This window comes from Schistocerca serialis, chromosome 1 (assembly GCF_023864345.2).
Source record: "Schistocerca serialis cubense isolate TAMUIC-IGC-003099 chromosome 1, iqSchSeri2.2, whole genome shotgun sequence".
Classification (NCBI taxonomy): Eukaryota; Metazoa; Arthropoda; class Insecta; order Orthoptera; family Acrididae; genus Schistocerca; species Schistocerca serialis.
Window position 1 is genome coordinate 1,179,435,129 of NC_064638.1, and position 23,339 is coordinate 1,179,458,467.

Consider the following 23,339-nt stretch of genomic DNA (forward strand, 5'->3'; position numbering starts at 1 on the left):
GCTCTCAGGAGCGTCCTGTTTCGACCGGGTCCAAGTATCAAGACAGGGGATTGATACAGACGTATGAAACCTTTCTGGTTCTCTTTAGCAAACCGATGTATAGTGTGGCAAAGCAAAGCTCAGGTTCTAATTCACGTCACGTCGAACTATATCTTCCTTTCCGAGACCTACATGATTACCGGCCCTTGCAATTTACACTTTAGTTACAATGAAATGAACACCCTTAGCTGCTTACAGGCGTTGACATACGTCAACGGGGACAGATGAAAATGTGTGCTCCGACCGGGACTCGAACCCGGGATCTCCTGCCTACATGGCAGACGATCGATCCATCTGAGCCACCGGTTACACTGAGGATAGCGCGACTGCAGGGATTTCTCTCTGGCACGCGTCCCGCGAAACCCATATTCTGAACGTATTGTCCCGCACTACATTCGTAGTGCCCCCGCCCATTAAACTCATTACTCGCGGCGCGTTGCCGATTCCCGTAAGAGTTTGGGCACTGTTTATGCATTCGCACAGAAGAAGAAGATGGTCAAGTGGCCGGTGAGCCTTAACTATATATTTACTAAGATGGTATCTGTTCTTTCGGACATGTCCGAAAGAACAGATACCATCGGTGACCAAGGAGCTCGTTAGAATGAAATTACAATGAAATAAACACCCTTAGCTGCTTACAGGCGTTGACATACGTCAACGGGGACAGATGAAAATGTGTGCCCCGACCGGGACTCGAACCCGGGATCTCACCGGCCACTTGGCCATCTTCTTCTTCTGTCCAAATGCACAAACAGTGCCCAAACTCTTACGGGAATAGGCAACGCGCCGCGAGTAATGAGTATAATGGGCGGGGGCACTACGAATGTAGTGCGGGACAATACGTTGAGAATATGGGTTTCGCGGGACGCGTGCCAGAGAGAAATCCCTGCAGTCGCGCTATCCTCTGTGTCCTCGGTGGCTCAGATGGATAGATCGTCTGCCATGTAAGCAGGAGATCCCGGGTTCGAGTCCCGGTCGGGGCACACATTTTCATCTGTCCCCGTTGACGTATGTCAACGCCTGTAAGCAGCTAAGGGTGTTCATTTCATTGTAATTTCATAATTAATTGTAATTTCATGTCCGAAAGAACAGATACCATCATAGTAAATCACACTTAAGTGTTTGACAGAGGGATCGTACGAGGGCTATTCAGAAAGTAGGGAACGTTTTGGCATTAAAAAGAAAAACTAAGTACAAGAAATACATTTTATTACGTACATCTGAAAGAGCGATTGACATACTACTTTTCCACGTTGTCACCAAACCCACTGAGGCACTTATCACAGCGATGGACAAGCTTTGAAAGACCTCCGCCGCCTGAGACTTCAGCCAGTGAGTCACACACGCCTGGAGTTCCGCGTCGTCATCTAAGCGCTGCGTTGCAAGCCAGTTCTTCATCTTGGGAAACAAGTGGAAGTCTCTTGGTACAAGATCGGGGCAGTAGGGCGGATGAGGGAAAATTTCCAATTTGAATGAATTAAAGAGTTTTTTAGTGCGGTTTGCCGTGTCAGATCGGGAATTGTCCAAAAACAAAATTTTGGACCTCAACTTTCTTCGGCGTTTGTTTTGAACTGCTCTTCTAAGGCTGTTCAAAGTACCGGGCAGAATTCATTGCTGCTCCATGTTCGAGAAAATCAGTAAGCAGCACACCTTGCCTATCCCAAAACACTGTCGCCATCAACCTTCCTTGCTGACAAGGTTTGCAAACATTTTCTTGTTTTTTTAGGGGGGGGGGGACCTTGTGTGCCCCCACTCCATGAACTGAAATTTTGTCTCGCAATTGACGTGTTTCACCCAAGTCTCGTCACCGGTTACGATTCTATCCAGTAATGAATCACCATGTTTGTGGTAGGCCTCCAGAAATGTCAACGTTGCCCCCTTATGCTGTTCTTTATGGTGCTCTGTGAGCATTTTGGGCACCCATGGTGCAGAAAATTTGTGGTAGCCTAGCTTTTGAGTGACAATTTCAAACAACAAAGTCCGTGAAACTTGTGGAAAAGAAAGCGAAAGCTCCATTATTGTGAAGCGACGGTTTTCACGAATCGTGTCATCAACTTTAGCGACAAGGTCGTCAGTGACAATGCTCGGGCGTCCACTCTTCTCTTCATCATGAACGTTGGTTCGGCCATATTTAAACCGAGTGCACCATTTCCGGACGGTACATTCACTTATTATGTTAATTCCGTACACTGCGCACATATTTAGCAAGCTGTGATTGAATTGTCGTGAAAACATCGCTTTGCAACGGAAAACGACTTTGTGTTAACGACTGCCATCCCAACTCACGTCTCATATCCGTTACACACTCTCCCCTATTTCGTGATAACACTAAACGAAGTGCCCGTTTTTGAAGTTTTCAATGTACCAGTTTATCCCACCTTGTAAGGGTCTCAAACCACACAGAAATGGGAACTGCATTCCAAGCAAGAAAGGTGTTCAGCCGCCTTTTTGCAAGTTCTTTCAATTCGACGTCAGTTCGGCGATTTGCGAGCCCTTAACTTACTTCCAGTAATCCTGCCGGGAAAGAAGACCTAGAAGTTTAGCGTGGAATAAGAACCACTTGTCGTTCTTGGCAGACCTTCGCATCAGTGAGAGGTGAAGGCTCGCGTAAAAGCACGACTAAAAAATTCTGGTGTCTGGCAGGGATTCGATCCTGAGACGTTACGGCCTGCAGACTGGCACTTACCACTAGGCCACCAAGCCCGAGAGAAATACTGTACAAAAGAGCAGACAAATTGTAATGATTCTAGCTAATGTTTGTAGTCGAGGAAAGTGATGAGAATTTTGTATTTTCGTTCGATGTGTCACAATTTATATATCTATTCAGGGCTTTTTCAGACAGAAATTTTCAATAGTCGAGATGTTACGCTACAGAAGTTCTGAATACAAGCAGTGTCATTTTGATTGCCAGTAGCTTCGTCGTTTCCAGTATTGTTCTGTGAGATATAAGTGAGTGTGTTGGGTGTTGGCCACGCTAATAACCGGTCTACACTCCTGGAAATTGAAATAAGAACACCGTGAATTCATTGTCCCAGGAAGGGGAAACTTTATTGACACATTCCTGGGGTCAGATACATCACACGATCACACTGACAGAACCACAGGCACGTAGACACAGGCAACAGAGCATGCACAATGTCGGCACTAGTACAGTGTATATCCACCTTTCGCAGCAATGCAGGCTGCTATTCTCCCATGGAGACGATCGTAGAGATGCTGGATGTAGTCCTGTGAAACGGCTTGCCATGCCATTTCCACCTGGCGCCTCAGTTGGACCAGCGTTCGTGCTGGACGTGCAGACCGTGTGAGACGACGCTTCATCCAGTCCCAAACATGCTCAATGGGGGACAGATCCGGAGATCTTGCTGGCCAGGGTAGTTGACTTACACCTTCTAGAGCACGTTGGGTGGCACGGGATACATGCGGACGTGCATTGTCCTGTTGGAACAGCAAGTTCCCTTGCCGGTCTAGGAATGGTAGAACGATGGGTTCGATGACGGTTTGGATGTACCGTGCACTATTCAGTGTCCCCTCGACGATCACCAGTGGTGTACGGCCAGTGTAGGAGATCGCTCCCCACACCATGATGCCGGGTGTTGGCCCTGTGTGCCTCGGTCGTATGCAGTCCTGATTGTGGTGCTCACCTGCACGGCGCCAAACACGCATACGACCATCATTGGCACCAAGGCAGAAGCGACTCTCATCGCTGAAGACGACACGTCTCCATTCGTCCCTCCATTCACGCCTGTCGCGACACCACTGGAGGCGGGCTGCACGATGTTGGGGCGTGAGCGGAAGACGGCCTAACGGTGTGCGGGACCGTAGCCCAGCTTCATGGAGACGGTTGCGAATGGTCCTCGCCGATACCCCAGGAGCAACAGTGTCCCTAATTAGCTGGGAAGTGGCGGTGCGGTCCCCTACGGCACTGCGTAGGATCCTACGGTCTTGGCGTGCATCCGTGCGTCGCTGCGGTCCGGTCCCAGGCCGACGGGCACGTGCACCTTCCGCTGACCACTGGCGACAACATCGATGTACTGTGGAGACCTCACGCCCCACGTGTTGAGCAATTCGGCGGTACGTCCACCCGGCCTCCCGCATGCCCACTATACGCCCTCGCTCAAAGTCCGTCAACTGCACATACGGTTCACGTCCACGCTGTCGCGGCATGCTACCAGTGTTAAAGACTGCGATGGAGCTCCGTATGCCACGGCAAACTGGCTGACACTGACGGCGGCGGTGCACAAATGCTGCGCAGCTAGCGCCATTCGACGGCCAACACCGCGGTTCCTGGTGTGTCCGCTGTGCCGTGCGTGTGATCATTGCTTGTACAGCCCTCTCGCAGTGTCCGGAGCAAGTACGGTGGGTCTGACACACAGGTGTCAATGTGTTCTTTTTTCCATTTCCAGAAGTGTAGAAATTGTTAGCAGAGAGTAGAGAGATAAAAATGCAGAGGACGCTGAATTTTGGAAATATCATTTGGTAAAGATTGATTTGAGAATTGTGAAAATTTTCGGGTAATGTTGTCGCTGCATAACTTGCTCACACGTAATTTATGATTTATTTGAAATGGGCAAAATTTTGGTGGGGTTTTTCTTCTCTAGTTTGGGATAGTTAGTTTGATTGTTCAGACGTGATTACACAAAGTTCACGTGGCTTGCGCTCAGAAGTTATAGATTTACCATTCTTTTCCCATGTCAATAATTAATTTCATGACTCATATTGTTACTAAGAAGTAATTTTTGTAAAGACAGTTTTTTGAGGAACGACTTTCAGTATTCACAATAAGTTCTTAAAGGTTAGTCTGTTTTCAATCACTCAGCAAGTTTAAATTCTACCACTGCCTCCTCACCAAAATTTGGTTTTCCAATAGTGTGTCGCCGCATTGCAGTAAACAGAACACAGCTGCACAAAAGTAAACCTAATGTGAGTTAGGGTCGTTGGTTGTCCTTGTATTGAACTGTTCAGGTTTTTTTTCTCTTTAGCTGGTTCGCTGCTGCGCTGTATTTTAATGTTCATCACTTTCGAACAGTACTGAGTTTCCGTTGCCACAGGTAAGCCATGAAAATGTGTTAAGGGCAATTTGACATCAGCTAGAAAACAATAGTCATTCATACTTACATATCAAAATTACTATCAGTCTCAGGTTAGGTAAAGTTCAGTTTAGATCGCATTTCTCTTAGTGTTTTCGTTACAGTGCAGTGCTATATTTGCATGGACATCATTTACTGTTTGGAATTTTATTTAGTCGGTTTGGTACGTAAATTTTATGGGGCATTTTTAATTATACATTTTGGTCACTTATTCTTTCAAAATTCGATTTGTGATTTTATGTAGAATTTTTATTCTGTTAGTGTTGAGTGTTGGAACTGCAAATTACGTACTGTTCTCTGCACTACGCATAAAAGTTCACAGGGCAGCTCAGTTAGCATGCAGTTCGACGTTGTCTGATTATTTTGGTGAAAGCTAATTCAGAGACAGTTTCAGATAGTTTTGGCGTCTCATTTTATCAGATAGCATTTTCGTAATGGTACAACGTTGCAGTGTTCTAGATTACAAAGCGCGCGCGCGCGCGCGCGCGCGCGCACACACACACACACACACACACACACACACACACACACACACACACTCGAATTTATGAAGAGTAGGAATCTTGTTCGGTTTACAACACCAACAAACGTCTTTATAACAAGTTAAAGAGTCGATTGTTGATAGTCTCTTTAACACATTTGTCGCATCTTATGAGTGTTCTGCCAATAAATCAGTCTTCGGTATGCCTTTCCCACATCATTTTCTATGTGGTCGTGCCAAGTTGTTTGAAATTGTGATCCCTAGATATTTACTTGAATCTACAGCCTTTAATTTATATTCCCTATCGAGTAACGGAAATGTATTGGAAATTTTTAATACTCTTGTTAAGGGTCTCATACTTTTTTGTTTGCGAGCGGATGCCCTTTCTGTCACTATAGTCATCAGTTAACCTAACGGAGGCATCCTGTTTGCACTATCTGTCTGTGAATCGTGTGAACTTTGTTCTGCCTGTCTTTGTATTTTAACTGTTTGTGTACCCTATTTTCTGCAGCGAAGAATGCAACTAGCCAAGTATTTTCCGAAACGAGTGTGGAAAACCGCCTAAAAACATCACTCAGACTGGCCGTTGTCCCAGATTAAGGGTCGGTAATACAAGACGCGGATTCGATCCTGGTCTGGCTGAGCTCACCGTCTTGCTAGCTAGCGCTCTCGACTTTCTACTATAAGAGCAGGATCAGACTGTTTAGCGGAAATCGTATCCACTATCAGCTGCTATGAAAAATGTTTTGTCATTCCTGCCAGTTTCGACTATCACGAAGCATTATCAGCCACAGGAAGTTGTTCAGCCATAATATTTGCGTTCAACCGCGGTCTGCGTAACGTCAAAAACGCAAACTGAACGCGAGAACCTGGTGCATGGAATCTACACGCTATTCCGAAGAATGACGACAATGGATCGTCTGAAAACTGACTGCATTCTGTATATTAAGATACTAATGTTGTTTGCGTTTTCTACTTTGTATCCGTGTGGCTGAATGTCGTGGGTGTATCGACATAAATACTGTGATTGTGAAATTTCCTGAATGTGGTGGTAATATGTCATCATTGAAACTAGGACCCGTGATAGAAGAGGAAGACGTATACAGGATACGGTACAACGGGGGAGCTGAGACAACATCAGAAAGACACCGTCACATGTGTAAGAAAAGGCGTTTGGCCTTGTACGGACACTTCAGCCCCTTGAGTCCCGGAAGACCCATCGATTGGATCTCCACAGTGACAAGTGCGCGGGAAGACTCCAAGAACAAGTTGATCGCATCGATGAAGTCGGATCTGGAACAACTGAACATCCCTGTGAAGAAAAGGCAAGACCGGCGAACATCCGAGAGGTTGTTTTTCCAGTGACCCTTATTAGTATGAACGCCGCAGGGAAAACGTCGACAGAGGAGAGAAAGGTGCCTTACAGCCAGAAAACGGATTACTGGAAAAAGAAAATAAAATCTTCACCGAAAATTAGATACGAGCTCGGTTGTTCTCAGTAGGCGGCGAAGTAGTGGATTTTGTGTCTCCTTAATTTTTATTTTACTGCATGTTTTATTTTCCTGACACAGCGCCAAGGTCATATCGCAGTTCGAAACTTTTCAGAGATATTGGGCCGGGGACGATGAATAAATCTTTCTACTAGCCACATAACTTCGTTTAGGGAAGTCAGAGAAAGTAAAAATTCAAGCTGGCCAGTGAATTCTCATTACAAACTGATTGTGTCAACAACTCTGTAACATATAGGTCTGCCAAATGCGGTAGAACTGGAAAACGCCATTAATAAAGAACATGCTACGGTTAGAGTCCAGTTCCTGTGCCTGCACTACAACTTGAACTCAAGAGTGGCCGACGAACTTTTGTGTGTTGTAATCGCTTCAGAAAGTGCTCTTGCAATGTGCAAAATGTTCTCAGCAGCGCATCCTCATTGCCGGCCGCGGTGGCCGTGCGGTTCTAAGCGCTGCAAAATGGTTCAAATGGCTCTGAGCACTATGGGACTTAACATCTGAGGTCATCAGTCCCCTAGAACTTAGAACTACTTAAACCTAACTAACCTAAGGACATCACACACATCCATGCCCGAGGCAGGATTCGAACATGCGACCGTAGCAGTCGAGCGGTGCCGGACTGCGCGCCTAGAACCGGTAGACCACCGCGGCCGGCTCTAAGCGCTACAGTCCGGAACCGCGGGACTGCTACGGTCGCATGTTCGAATCCTGCCTCGGGCATGGATGTGTGTGATGTCCTTAGGTTAGTTAGGTTTAAGTAGTTCTAAGTTCTAGGGGACTGATGACCTAAGATGTTAAGTCCCATAGTGCTCAGAGCCATTTGAACCATTTGAGCATCCTCATTACCTCTACGCTTTCGGCGTTGTCATATTCGATTACTTCCTCCTTCGCGACATAAGTTAGTAATCTGAAATACACTGCCGATCCACAATCAGCATGCGGAGTACGGATCTGTATTTTTGGAAGAGACGTACGGTGCACAGACACTGGATACTGCAATCACGATTACAGCATAGTTTTTTGGACTGCAGCTTGAAGAGTAGAACCAACTATTACCAAGCACCTTTCCTTGAAGAGACTTCACAACTTTCCTTTGTGCCGAGCAGCGACCGTGCCTGCAGTTTGCTGGACCGCTCGTCTGGCCGCCTTTCTTTCCTTTTTTTTTCTTTTTCTCCTTTTTTCTCGACTCGCCCGCTACCGGTGAGATGAAAAGCTATCCAGAGTCCAGGAAACTCGGCGGCGTGACTGCAGCGCGGGATCGCGCCATTCTCCGACCCGTGTTGTTCGCCGCCTGCAGTCGGAGCAGCAGAAAATCTGCGCGCAGGAACTTCCATTGTCAAAAGAACGGAACTCCCACATCCGCCGCTTTCACAAAGTGAGACGCGAGCCAGCAGGAGATCGATTCGAAACGACTTGTTCGCGATCCGCAGGCTGATGGCGAATGGCCCGTTGCGGGACGATATCGGAGTTCGGAAGTTGTTGAACCCATTTCTCATCCAGTACCAGATAGTTGCCACAGAAAGCGCCAGACAGTCTTTTCGTAAGTGACGTCCTTGAAGGACGCTATTGCAGCGTAGGTTATTCTTTATATAATTTAAATAAAAATTAAAAACTAGATATAAAAATTACACGCTTCAGTTGTTTACATCATAGTAAAAATTATGTATGCAGCACAGTATATTCCAGACAGCCACGTGGGGGAACAACATGTGATAGCGTTCGTAATAAGGTTAGGACGTAACCATAATAGATACTGGTACAACACATATATAGAATAATATTTAACATAATTAAGACGAAATACGAAAAATTATGAATTTCAGATGATATCGTCGAATGACGCAACGAATTACGATCCCAACTCTGAAGTACATACGTAAAATCGAAAAAGCGCAATCCTTAAGCGCCGGTATTGTCACTGCGCTAGAATACAAGACATAAAAAACACAGCGCAAAAGAAAACGAAGAGAGCCTCTCAGAATGCCCTGTTGCCAATAATCTGGGATTATACTTTGGTGACTAAGGGAACAATATCAATGTAGTATTGCTGAAGTGTCAACCACTACACGTTGCAGCTTGCCTACCTAACGCAACACACCCTGCAGATAGTACCCACTCATAGCGCTAATGTACGTACAAAATTGTGTCATTGTACAACACATAGTTAAGTACATATGATATAATAAACATTGATATTAGCGGGATACTAGCTGTCCTTAAAATAACGAACTTACATGCTTAACGTCGAAAATTTAACGGAATAACTCATTTATAATAAGACGTTTGAAACTAGCCGGCCGCTGTGACCGAGAGGTTCTAGGCGCTTCAGTCCGGAACCGCGCTGCTGCTAGGGTCGCAGGTTCGAATCCTGCCTCGGGCATGGCTGTGTGTGGTGTCCTTAGGTTAGTTACGTTTAAGTAGTTCTAAGTCTAGGGGACTGATGACCTCAGATGTTAAGTCCCATAGTGCTTAGAACCATTTTTTAAAAACTATTTTACACATGGGAGTTCGATTCATTAAAGAATTAGTGGTGGTTACTGGTTATGTATAATTCGTAAGTAAACGGTTCTCGACAGTTTCCATTTGCGCGTGGTAACGTCCAGGTTTTAAATTGTAAGACATTTCTAGGTGTAGATGTGGACCCTGACCCCAATCTATTGGTTATGAACTGTAGATTAAAACTGAAGAAACTGCAAAAAGGTGGGAATTTAAGGAGATGGGACCTGGATAAACTGACTAAACCAGAGGATGTACAGAGTTTCAGGGAGAGCATAAGGGAACAAATGGCAGGAATGGGGGAAAGAAATACAGTAGAAGAAGAATGGGTAACTTTGAGGGATGAAGTAGTGAAGGCAGCAGAGGATCAAATAGGTAAAAAGACGCGGACTAGTAGAAATCATTGGGTAACAGAAGAAATATTGAATTTAATTGATGAAAGGAGAAAATATAAAAATGCAGTAAATGAAGCAAGCAAAAAGGAATACAAACGTCTCAAAAATGAGATCGACAGGAAGTGCAAAATGGCTAAGCAGGGATGGCTAGAGGATAAATGTAAGGATGTAGAGGCTTATCTCACGAGGGGTAAGATAGATACTGCCTACAGGAAAATTAAAGAGACGTTTGGAGAAAAGAGAACCACTTGCATGAATATCAAGAGCTCAGATGGAAACCAGTTCTAAGCAAAGAAGGGAAAGCAGAAAGGTGGAAGGAGTATATAGAGGATCTATACAAGGGCGATGTACTTGAGGACAATATTATGGAAATGGAAGAGGATGTACACTCCTGGAAATTGAAATAAGAACACCGTGAATTCATTGTCCCAGGAAGGGGAAACTTTATTGACACATTCCTGGGGTCGGATGCATCACATGATCACACTGACAGAACCACAGGCACATAGACACAGGCAACAGAGCATGCACAATGTCGGCACTAGTACAGTGTATATCCACCTTTCGCAGCAATGCAGGCTGCTATTCTCCCATGGAGACGATCGTAGAGATGCTGGATGTAGTCCTGTGGAACGGCTTGCCATGCCATTTCCGCCTGGCGCCTCAGTTGGACCAGCGTTCGTGCTGGACGTGCAGACCGCGTGAGACGACGCTTCATCCAGTCCCAAACATGCTCAATGGGGGACAGATCCGGAGATCTTGCTGGCCAGGGTAGTTGACTTACACCTTCTAGAGCACGTTGGGTGGCACGGGATACATGCGGACGTGCATTGTCCTGTTGGAACCGCAAGTTCCCTTGCCGGTCTAGGAATGGTAGAACGATGGGTTCGATGACGGTTTGGATGTACCGTGCACTATTCAGTGTCCCCTCGACGATCACCAGTGGTGTACGGCCAGTGTAGGAGATCGCTCCCCACACCATGATGCCGGGTGTTGGCCCTGTGTGCCTCGGTCGTATGCAGTCCTGATTGTGGCGCTCACCTGCACGGCGCCAAACACGCATACGACCATCATTGGCACCAAGGCAGAAGCGACTCTCATCGCTGAAGACGACACGTCTCCATTCGTCCCTCCATTCACGCCTGTCGCGACACCACTGGAGGCGGGCTGCACGATGTTGGGGCGTGAGCGGAAGACGGCCTAACGGTGTGCGGGACCGTAGCCCAGCTTCATGGAGACGAATGCGAATGGTCCTCGCCGATACCCCAGGAGCAACAGTGTCCCTAATTTGCTGGGAAGTGGCGGTGCTGTCCCCTACGGCACTGCGTAGGATCCTACGGTCTTGGCGTGCATCCGTGCGTCGCTGCGGTCCGGTCCAAGGTCGACGGGCACGTGCACCTTCCGCCGACCACTGGCGACAACATCGATGTACTGTGGAGACCTCACGCCCCACGTGTTGAGCAATTCGGCGGTACGTCCACCCGGCCTCCCGCATGCCCACTATACGCCCTCGCTCAAAGTCCGTCAACTGCACATACGGTTCACGTCCACGCTATCGCGGCATGCTACCAGTGTTAAAGACTGCGATGGAGCTCCGTATGCCACGGCAAACTGGCTGACACTGAAGGCGGCGGTGCACAAATGCTGCGCAGCTAGCGCCATTCGACGGCCAACACTGCGGTTCCTGGTGTGTCCGCTGTGCCGTGCGTGTGATCATTGCTTGTACAGCCCTCTCGCAGTGTCCGGAGCAAGTATGGTGGGTCTGACACACCGGTGTCAATGTGTTCTTTTTTCCATTTCCAGGAGTGTAGATGAAGATGAAATGGGAGATGTGATACTGCGTGAAGAGTTTGACAGAGCACTGAAAGACCTGAGTCGAAACATGGCCCCGAGAGTAGACAACATTCCATTAGAACTACTGACAGCCTTGGGAGAGCCAGTCCTGACAAAACTCTACCTTCTGATGAGCAAGATGTATGAGACAGGCGAAATACCCTCAGACTTCAAGAAGAATATAATAATTCGAATCCCAAAGAAAGCAGGTGTTGAGAGGTGTGAAAATTACCGAACTATCAGTTTAATAAGTCACGGCTGCAAAATACTAACGCGAATTCTTTAGAGACGAATGGAAAAACTAGTAGAAGCCGACCTTGGGGAAGATCAGTTTGGATTCCATAGAAATGTTGGAACACGTGAGGCAATACTGACCCTACGACTTATCTTAGAAGCTAGATTAAGGAAAGGCAAACCTACGTTTCTAGCATTTGTTGACTTAGAGAAAGCTTTTGACAATGTTGACTGGAATACTCTCTTTCAGCTTCTGAAGGTGGCAGGGATAAAATATGGGGAGAGAAAGGCTATTTACAATTTGTATAGAAACTAAATGGCAGTTACAAGAATTGGGGGGCATGAAAGGGAAGCAGCGGCTGGGAAGGGAGTGAGACAGTGTTGTAGCCTCTCCCCGATGTTATTCAATCTGTATGTTGAGCAAGCAGTGAAGGAAACAAAATAAAAGTTCGGAGTAGGTATTAAAATCCATGGAGAAGAAATAAAACTTTGAGGTTCGCCGATGACATTGTAATTCTGTCAGAGACACCAAAGGACTTGGAAGAGCAGTTGAACGGAATGGGCAGTGTCTTGAAGAAGCAAAACGAGGATAATGGAATGTAGTCTAATTAAGTCGGGTGATACTGAGGGAATTAGGTTAGGAAATGAGACACTCAAAGTAGTAAAGGAATTTTGCTATTTGGGGAGCAAAATAACTGATGATGGTCGAAGTAGAGAAGATATAAAATGTAGACTGGCAATGGCAAAGAAAGCGTTTCTGAAGAAGAGAAATTTGTTAACATCGAGCATCGAGTATAGATTTAAGTGTCAGGAAGTCGTTTCTGAAAGTATTTGTATGGAGTGTAGCCATGTATGGAAGTGGAAAATGGAGGATAAATAGTTTAGACAAGAAGAGAATAGAAGCTTTCGAAATGTGGTGCTACAGAAGAATGCTGAAGATTAGATGGGTAGATCACGTAACTAATGAGGAGTTGTTGAATAGAATTGGGGAGAAGAGGAGCTTGTGGCACAACTTGACTAGAAGAAGGGATCGGTTGGTAGGACATGTTCTGAGGCATCAAGGGATCACAAATTTAGCATTGGAGGGCAGCGTGGAGGGTAAAAATCGTAGAGGGAGACCAAGACATGAATACACCAAGCAGATTCAGAAGGATGTACGTTGCAGTAGGTACTGGGAGATGAAGAAGCTTGCACAGGATAGAGTAGCATGGAGAGCTGCATCAAACCAGTCTCAGGACTGAAGACCACAACAACAACAACAACGTCATCCATAAAAATTTAGACCTCATGAGCAGTTATTTCAAGATTATCTTAGAGCTGCATTTATTTTTGACAATGCATATTTCATTAAACGGTCTCAACAAATTGCTATGATGGTGTATTTCTGTTTAACTGTTGTGAACTAAAAAACTGCTAAATTTTCAGGTTTCGCCTGGTGCAGTCGCCACTTCTGAAGCATCTAATGTATTTATTTACTCTTGATTACTCAGAGGAATCGAGTAAGTTGTTTTTTCGTAACGTTGAAATAGACCATGCTTAGGTGGCCGATCTCAAGCGACCATCTTCGTCGTATTTCGTGAAATAGCGTTGGAAGATCGTTCTCATACTACCTGTTAAGACATTCCATGAAGTTTCGGGATTGCAGCCGGATTACGTCGACTTTTGCTGCGACAGCCATTCGGCCGTCTCGAGGTGTTTTGCTCTGGAGTTGCTTGTTCAGATTGCTAACTTTACACCAAGAGTTGGCGCGGAGATGCAAACGCGAAGGTAGCCGCTAGGTGAGCGACCTTTGTCGAGTTTCGCGCCCTCTTCGTATATGGCGCGCAGGCGCATGTGTGATGGTAATACTACATGAACGCTCTGTTGTGGAAATCGCGCCCGTGGAGCTAAAATTCAGATGTCAAAATAAAGAAAATTAATTGTCGCTAGACGCAATTAGTCATCAAATGTTTTCTTTCTGAAGAAATTAAAGAAATCACAGTGTCCCACGCCTTACTCAGTTGAAATCCGCAGTCAAGATTAAGAACACCTTCCGGCGAATGTATTTCCACCGATTTTTTAATGATTGAATTCCAAAAGGATCTCGTCGAGGCCAAGATTTCAGTGGAAGAATAATCCATGGAATGTCCCGTGGATATACAGTGCTCGGCTGTGGCTGACTTACTGGGCTGCGAAAGTAGAGTGTAGCGATCATGTTCAACGCATCTTTCACGCGCTATGCGCGTTGTCTGACCAATGAAGGCGTTGCCACATTGGCGAGGTATTCTGTAGATTCCAGTGCAAAGCACACACCTGAAGATGGCTGAGTGGTAATCAGCCGAAATATCGTGGCAAGAAGTCGACGTAAACCGGTTGCAGTCCCCAAACTTCATCGAGTACTCCTTACACCGGGCAACTTTCAATACTAAGACGCTGTTCGTGTCGGTAGGCGCTTATGCTTTCTGCGGGCCACGATACTTGTATATAAAAGGCTTCAAAGGAATTATACCAGTTCATTCCAGATACGCGATCGCCGTCGTTAGAAGCTAATTGGAGCGTTGCGCATCGTTGCACATGTACAAATTGGGGGAGCGAAGTTGTAAATAATTTTCGCTGTTATTTGGGAAGCGGGATGAGTCGTGACACGGTAGTTATCCAAGGGCCGGCGGTGAACCGTGGCGTGGCGTGGCGCCGCTGCAGTAATTACGTAGGCGGGCCCAGATAATCGCAACTGCAGGGGCCCAGATCCTGGACTCTCTCCAGCTCGCTCCAGTCAGAGTTAAGAATAGCGCGGCACGCACTCCAGCCTCTCCCCCAATGCAAGCCGGTGTGTCTGGTCCTAAAACGAACCGCGCGGTATGTTGGTTGCGACTGGCACCGGGCGTTCGTTCCTGCTGCGTTCCACCTAAATAAATAACCACGGCTTTACATCAGTTCCCTGTCTCACACCAACTGCTTTCGATCTCTCCATGTACTGAAGTTTGTGCCTAATTCCTAAACACACACTATCGACTTCTTCTCATGTCTCTGTAGACGAAGCTGAGGTCCCTTCTTTCTGTAGAGAAAAGAGAAATTGAAGCCACTCGTAGCCAAATAAGTCACGTTTACGTACTTTCGAGTAAAACACACAAAACTATCCAGAAACGGGAAATCTTAATTAATTGCTATTGTCTCTTCCAAACTTTTATTTAGGCCATCAACGACCGTAATAGTTTATTACATATATAAAGATTTATTGTGACATTTGTTGAAGTTTAAGAAGAAAAAGAGAGACTTGCCTCTTTCTTGTACCAAACAACTTGTTTTCTGAATATGATGTCAAAAAATAAACAAGTAACTAAAGAAAAAATGACTAACAGTTTACAGGTTACCGAAAATAATGAGGAGTCTGAGAATTACACAAAAAATATGAATACGCTGATAAAAGTCTTAGGTGTTGAACGTTTGCTCTCTACGTTATTCTAAGTTGGTCCTATGAACACGTCTCATTCTTGCACCAGACGATACAGCAATTTTCGAAGTATGCAGCAGTAGTAAAACCTCATTTTCAGGCAGAAACAGACATTTCTGGTTACTGCACCAGTGTCTACAATTTCCAACGCATTCGTTCATTTGTATGCAAAAATATTTTGCCACATAACGATTGGCGTCAGTTACAGCGGCGGAAATCACAAATGTGATAGCTGTTGCTGATCCGTATAGGAGAACCAAAAAGGATTCATTAAACGTGGCCACTTCTCGTAAAAACGAAAGGTACAGGTGTTCTTCAGCTGAAATAATTGCTCGCGTAGCGACTAGGAAACCTATTAGGCAATCAGTAGGAGATTCTACAAGTTTATTTCCACAATTAAGATGTCCGTTGTTTGTAGGAACCAGAAACCGAGTAACATTCGTGTCTCAGCAGCCTGAAAGCCTGAACGGACTCTCTGAAAGGTGCACGACTACCTTAGGTCATATGTTGGGGCGATTATTCATTCGGAACTCTGCAGATCTGTTAGCTGATTTCATCCGGACGGCAACTACGGTGAGTTATGCTTCTTATGAGTCTTGTGTGTAGCTAAAGAAAGACGTCGTTTCCACCGTGCTATTGTTTTAAATTAGTATTTCTTTCAGCACCACTAGCTAGTTTCGACGTGGGCGTGTTCTCAAGTGCATACGCCGAAAGTCGATAGCAGTGCTGAAAGAGGTACTAATTTTTCTAAAAAAATTCGTTCTTTAAACTCATCGAATCTTCGATGCCCATCCAGAGCGTAGTGATGCTAAAGACAGCTGCCACACTCGCTTTGAAAATTGCTTAAATATCGAAATGAATCGGCCAATTATGGATACTAATTGCAAACTATCGGAGCAGCTAGTCACCCCACTAAAGTCTCACCCATGTGTACTATCGTAGCATTAGTGCGACATTAACAGAACATTTATTTGAGCAAACTGTTCGTCGAAAGCTGGAACCTGTACCTAAATATGACGCGACATGTAGAATGAGAATGTTTTATATAACCTTTCGGAACCTCAGACCATGTATGTTCAGGATCCAACAGTGTAGCCACACACACACACACACACACACACACACACACACACACACACAGAGCTACGTAAGAGGGGAGTTCATAAAAATAAGATTCGCAGTATGATGCTAAGTAAATTTTATATCGGTCTGAACGTTCTACCATTTGTTCGATTCCTCGACGATATAAATCCGCTCCTGTGCGCCATTCGACAACTGGTGTGCGAACGTCCTCATCTTTGGAAAATCTCTTGTCCCCAGGTATTTTTCAGCTTGCCGCAGAGATGAAAACTTCAATGTGTAAGATCTGGTTTACCCAATCAGCAACACCCATGTCTGGGTAGCGTTGGTCAAATTGTTGCAGCATTTCGCTACGGCTGGATACGACGTTGCATTTGGTCCATATACAGCCAGAATTTCACGGGGAATTTGTGAACAATTTAGACGTTCCGTCCTTAAGAATCGCACTGTCGTAAATACTTCAATTATGAAGAACGTTTCCAGTTGTCGCACCATTTCACTCGCACGCCGTGATACACCAATTATGCGTACTTGCGGTAGAATTGTCTTTGCAGAAAATCCAACATAAGTACTCTCTCCCAACAATACGTCACTCCTGTTGCACAATGATCTTAGCGTGGGGGATGATAGGTGTAACTTACTTCCTGCAGCTCCTATGTGTGAAAGCTTTTTTTTCCTGATTAGTCGCGAAATTAAAACCACAGTGAAAATCGAATGAAGCTTTGTGCAGATTTGTTGCGCAGTGTCTAGTATACCCGTTGGTTGTGTCACGTTGCACTTGTCACTTCTAAGCGCACAGAGTGCACGTTAAGATCAATACAGTGTTCCGTCAAGTGTAAAGCGTGTGCACTCATTCGCCGCCTGATATCATGCAACCCACATAACGTAAATGTCATGCGTGGTAGCAAACTGCGGCAGTGATGCAGGAACTTCGAAGCGAGAGTACAGACGTTCGTGATCGCTTCCGATGGTAAGTGTTTGATCGTCCACCATACTGCCATGACGTGGCTCCCTCTGATTTTCATTTCTTTCCTCACGTGAACCGCCGGCTATGAGGACAGTATTTTGGCACAAACAAGGAGCTGCAGACCGACGTAGAGGATTGGCAGAAAACATAGTCTAGTGCTTTCTGTGACGAGGGTAATGGAAATTTGGTGCAAGGTTTCCATGGTACCGCGCTGCGACAGATGTATAAATCGGAGTAGCTGGAGGGTATAGCTAAATGTTGGACGTATACTGAGGTGATAAAAGTCTGGGATAGCGATATGCACATATACAGATGGCGGTAGTATCGCGTACACAAGGTATAAAACGGCGGTGCATTCGCGGAGCTGTCATTTGTTCTCAGGTGATTCATGTGAAAAGGTTTCCGACGTGATTATGGCCACACGATGGTAATTAAGAGACTTTGAGCGTGGAGCGGTAGTTGGAGCTAGACGCAGGGGTTCAAAATGGCTCTGAGCACTATGGGACTTAACTTCTGAGGTCACTAGTCCCCTAGAACTTAGAACTACCTAAACCTAAGGACATCAAACACATCCATGCCCGAGGCAGGATTCGAACCTGCGACCGTATCGGTCGCGCGGTTCCAGACTGTAGCGCATAGAACCGCTCGGCCACTCCGGCCGGCAGACGCACGGGGGACACCATTTAGGAAATCGTTGGGGAAATCAATATACCGCAATCCATAGCTTCAAGAATGTGCCGAGAAACCAAATCTCAACATTACCTCTCACAATGCACAATGCAGATGCCGACGTCCTTCACGTAACTACCGAGAGCAGCAGCATTTGCGTAGAGTTGTCAGTGCTAACAGACAAGCAACTATGGGTGAAATAACCGCAGAAATTAATATAGGACGTACGACGAACGTATCAGTTAGGACAGTGCTGCAAAATTTGGCGTTAATGGATTATGGCAGCAGACGACCGACTCGAGTGTTTTTACCAACAGACGTCATCGTCTGCAACTCATCTCTTGGCCTCATAACCATATTGGTTGGACCCTAGACGACTGGAAAACCGTGGGCTGGTCAGATGAGACCCGATTTCACTTGGTACGAGCAGATGGTATGGTTTGACTGTGGGGCAGACCCAACGGTGAAACTGTCAACCTGGCACTGTGCAAGCTGGTGGTAGCTCTATAATGGCTGTGTCCTCTGGCCCAACAGAACCAATCATTGCCTGGAAATGGTTAGGTTCGGCTACTTGGAGACCATTTGCAGCCATTAATGTGACATAATTTTTTATGGACGGCAGTGTGCCATGCCACTGGGCCACAATTGGTCGCGATTGGCTTGAAGAACATTCTGGACAATTTGAGTGAATGATGTGGCCACCGAGATCGTCCGACATGAATCTAATCGAACATTTACTGGACATAATGGAGATGTCGGTTCGTGCACAAAGTCCTGCATCGGCAACACTTCCGCAATTATGGACGACTATAGAGGCACCATGGTTCACTATTTCTACAGCGGCTTCCAACTACTTGTTGAGTCCATGCCACGCCAGTTGCTGGACTACGCCGGGCAAAAGGAGGTGCGAAATAATACACTACTAGCCATTAAAATTGCTACATCAAGAAGAAATGCAGATGATAAACAGGTATTCATTGGACAAATATATTATACTAGAACTGACATGTGACAACATTTTCACGCAATTTGGGTGCATAGATCCTGAGAAATCAGTACCTAGAACAACCACCTCTGGCCGTATTAAGGGCCTTTATACGCCTGGGCATTGAGTCAAACAGAGCTTGGATGGCGTGTACAGGTATAGGTGCCCATGCAGCCTCAACACGATACCACAGTTCATCAAGAGTAGTGATTGGCGTATTGTGACGAGCCAGTTGCTCGGCCACCATTGACCAGACTTCTTCAGTTGGTGAGAGATCTGGAGAATGTGCTGGCCAGGGCAGCAGTCGAACATTTTCTGTATCCAGAGAGGTCCGTACAGGACCTGCAACATGCGGTCGTGCATTATCCTGCTGAAATGTAGGGTTTCACAGGGAACGAATGAAAGGTAGAGACACGGGTCGTAACGTATCTGAAATGTAACGTCCACTGTTCAAAGAGCCGTCAATGCGAACAAGAGGTGACCGAGACGTGTAACCAATGGCACCCCATACCATCACGCCGGGTGATACGCCACTATGGCGATAACGAATACACGCTTCCAATCTGCGTTCACCGCAATATCGCCAAACACGAATGCGACCATCGTGATGCTGTAAACAGAACCTGGATTCATCCGAAAAAATGACGTTTTGCCATTCGTGCACCCAGGTTCGTCGTTGAGTATACCATTGCAGGCGCTCCTGTCTGTGATGCAGCGTCAAAGGTAACCGCAGCCATGGCCTCCGAGCTCATAGTCCATGCTACTGCAAACGTCGTCGAACTGTTCGTACAGATGGTTGTTTTCTTGCGAACGTCCCCATCTCTTGACTCAGGGATCGAGACGTGGCTGCACGATCCGTTACAGCCATGCGGATAAGATGCCTGTCATCTCGACTGCTAGTGACACGAGGCCGTTGGGATCCAGCACGGCGTTCCGTATTACCCTCCTGAACCCACCGATTCCATATTCTGCTAACAGTAATTGGATCTCGACCAACGTGAGCAGCAATGTCGCGATGGGATAAACCGCAATCGCGATAGTCTACAATCCGACCTTTATCAAAGTCGGAAACGTGATGGTACGCATTTCTCCTCCTTACAGGAGGCATCACAGCAACGTTTCACCAGGCAACGCCGGTCAACTGCTGTTTGTGTATGAAAAATCGGTTGGAAACTTTCCTCATATCAGCAAGTCGTAGGTGTCGCCACCGGCGCCAGCCTTGTGTGAATGCTCTGAAAAGCTAATCATTGGCATATCAGAGCATCTTCTTCCTGTCGGTTAAATTTCACGTCTGTAGCACGTCATCTTCGTGGTGTAGAAATTTTAATGGCCAGTAGTGTATTAGGAGGTGTCCCATGACTTTAGTCGCCTCAGCGTAAAACTTTTTGATTTTCAGTGTGGTTTCCTTTTCGCGGCCTATCGGACCTTAAAAAGAGTCCTCGTATTAAGAGATCCTGGAACTTTGAGTAAACCTGTAACAGGCTTCCATTTGTCCCAAAAACTTGTAAGGCTGATGTGGTTCGTCCAGAGATGTGATCAGTGTGTGGACTCGCGGAGCGAGACGCCTTGTGTACAGAGGCGACTCCGAGCAGGTGTGGGGAGTCCATTCAGAGTTGTGGCCGGGAGGCGGGCGCCGCCTGGACGCCGTGACTCACACAGGCCGAGGCCGGCTAATCCAATCAGGCGCGCAGGCCCGCCCATTAGTCCAATGACTGCTGTGTCGGCTGTAGCAGCAGCAGCGGCTACTTGCGGCCCGGGGGCGGCTGCTCCACTACAGGCCGGGCCGAGCGGCGCAGAGTTTCAACCCTGACCTCTCTTAATTCGCACTTCCCTCCAGCTGCGAGAGGGTATCTCGTATCCATATGTCCCGTCTCGCCTCTGCGGCATTGCGCCGTTTAGCCGAAATTCTCTCGGTTAATAACCTGTTTCCACAATACAGAGCTAACTCGTTTAGGCTGTTATTGCGCAATCAAATTTCTTCCACAAGGTTGGTTTGTCAAACATATTTTAGTATAAATGTCCAATTTTGCCTTTCGTCAAATTTATTTGATCAAATCTTGCGCCTCGCCTTAGATTAGATCAGGGAAAGCCATTGTCTTTTGTTTACTATATGAAGAAATGTAACACGTCTCTTGCGGACACGCTTACGGAAGACCACAAACGGAAACGTGTGGAAGTGACTCGCGAATTTCTTCAGGACTACGCGGATAGGCACTTGGTGCAGGGAGTGGCAACTGACCCTTAACATAGACAAATGTAATGTATTGCCAATACATAGAAAGAAGGATTCTTTATTGTATGATTATATGATAGCGGAACAAACACTGGTAGCAGTTACTTCTGTAAAATATCTGGGAGTATGCGTACGGAACGATTTGAAGTGGAATGATAATATAAAATTAATTGTTGGTAAGGCGGGTGCCAGGTTGAGATTCATTGGGAGAGTCCTTGGAAAATGTAGTCCATCAACAAAGGAGGTGGCTTACAACACACTCGTTCGACCTATACTTGAGTATTGCTCATCAGTGTGGGATCCGTACCAGGTCGGGTTGACAGAGGAGATAGAGGAGATCAAAAGAAGAGCGGCGCGTTTCATCGGAGGGTTATTTGATAAGCGTGATAGCGTTACGGAGATGTTTAGCAAACTGAAGTCGCGAACTCTGAAAGAAAGGCTCTCTGCTTCGCGGTGTAGCTTGCTCGCCAGGTTTCGAGAGGGTGCGTTTCTGGATGAGGTGTCGAATATATTGCTTCCCCCTACTTATACCTCCCGATGAGATCACGAATGTAAAATTAGAGAGATTCGAGCGCGCACGGAGGCTTTCCGGCAGTCGTTCTTCCCGCGGACCATACGCGACTGGAACAGGAAAGGGAGGTAATGGCAGTGGAACGTAAGGTGCCCTCCGCCACACGCCGTTGGGTGGCTTGCGGAGTGTAAATGTAGATGTAGAACTGATGGCGAGGAATTCTTGCACTCTTCTGTCATTGTGTACGAGGCAAGGGATCAGTACACAACAGCGGAAACGAAACAACAATTCCGTCAGTGGAAAGATCTCGCGTCGCTGAAGCCACAGAAGTTTAAACATGTACTGTCTACTGGCGTAGTGATGAAAAGCGTGTTATGGGCCAGGAAGGAGTTAATATTGTCCAAATTCCTGCCTGTGGGCATAACAATCAGTTCAGTCCGATTATGTAGAAAAATAGTTAAAAGTCTAAGCTTTCCACAAACATATTACTCAATGCCAATAAACGTGTTTCCACTGTAAAAAATAACTAGGAACTTTATTTTACGGACAACACTAGTATAAAATTCTTAGGGAGCTGTAGAGGAATACAGAGACTGGAAAACATCCAGTAAAGAATTGAGGACGTACGTTGTAAGTGCTACTCTGAGGTGGAAAGGTTGGCACAGGAGAGGAATTCGTGGTGGACCATATCAAACCAGTCAGAAGACTGATGACTCGAAACATTTCTGTGGTGAGTGTTCTCCTTCGTAATATGAGGAGACACTTTCCTGAGTACATACTGAACTGTACTGTCATCCAGGAAGTAATTTTCGTACGACTTTGTATCGTCGGCTTGCAGCTCCCGTGACATATTTTGTTGAACGATTTTATTATGTAGCCGTGAAACCCACGGCTTCACCCAGTTACGTTTCCTTTTTTTCTGCTCCTCTTCTAAATGTAAACACATTGTAGCTCCAGACCCTAGTAACGAATCTTCCTCGGCTGCTTGAAGGAAATGTAGCGAAATATTTGATGACCGTGTATTACCGTTTTTACGCAACGTCAAAGATGTTTGTGGGCCACGTATCCTTGCGGAGAAAGCTGTGACAGGTTTGGTGAACGTAGACATGCTACAGCAATGGCTTATCGGCACTTAGAACATGTCACTTCGCTGGTATGGTACCTAGAAAGGTCCTAATAAAATATTCGTTTTGTAATCTGTCTTACTATTTTTTGCAGTGACGAAATGAACAGCATAATTCCTTGTTATCAGAACATCCTCTCAATTATAGAAAGACGAGGTATTCATTTTGTAACTAGATGGTGCCCAACCACACTGTGTCTCAGACGTTTCGTGATTAACTGAAATGCGAACTGCCTAAGTGTTGGAGACATCGACGTGCTTCACA

At 46.1% G+C, this 23,339-nt stretch overlaps 1 protein-coding gene across 1 annotated transcript in view; it reads left to right on the forward strand.

The window, feature by feature from the left end:
* The window catches only part of LOC126456470 (serine-rich adhesin for platelets), a 480,534-nt gene that overhangs the window by 110,748 nt on the left and 346,447 nt on the right, over positions 1-23,339 (forward strand). The window lies entirely within an intron of this gene.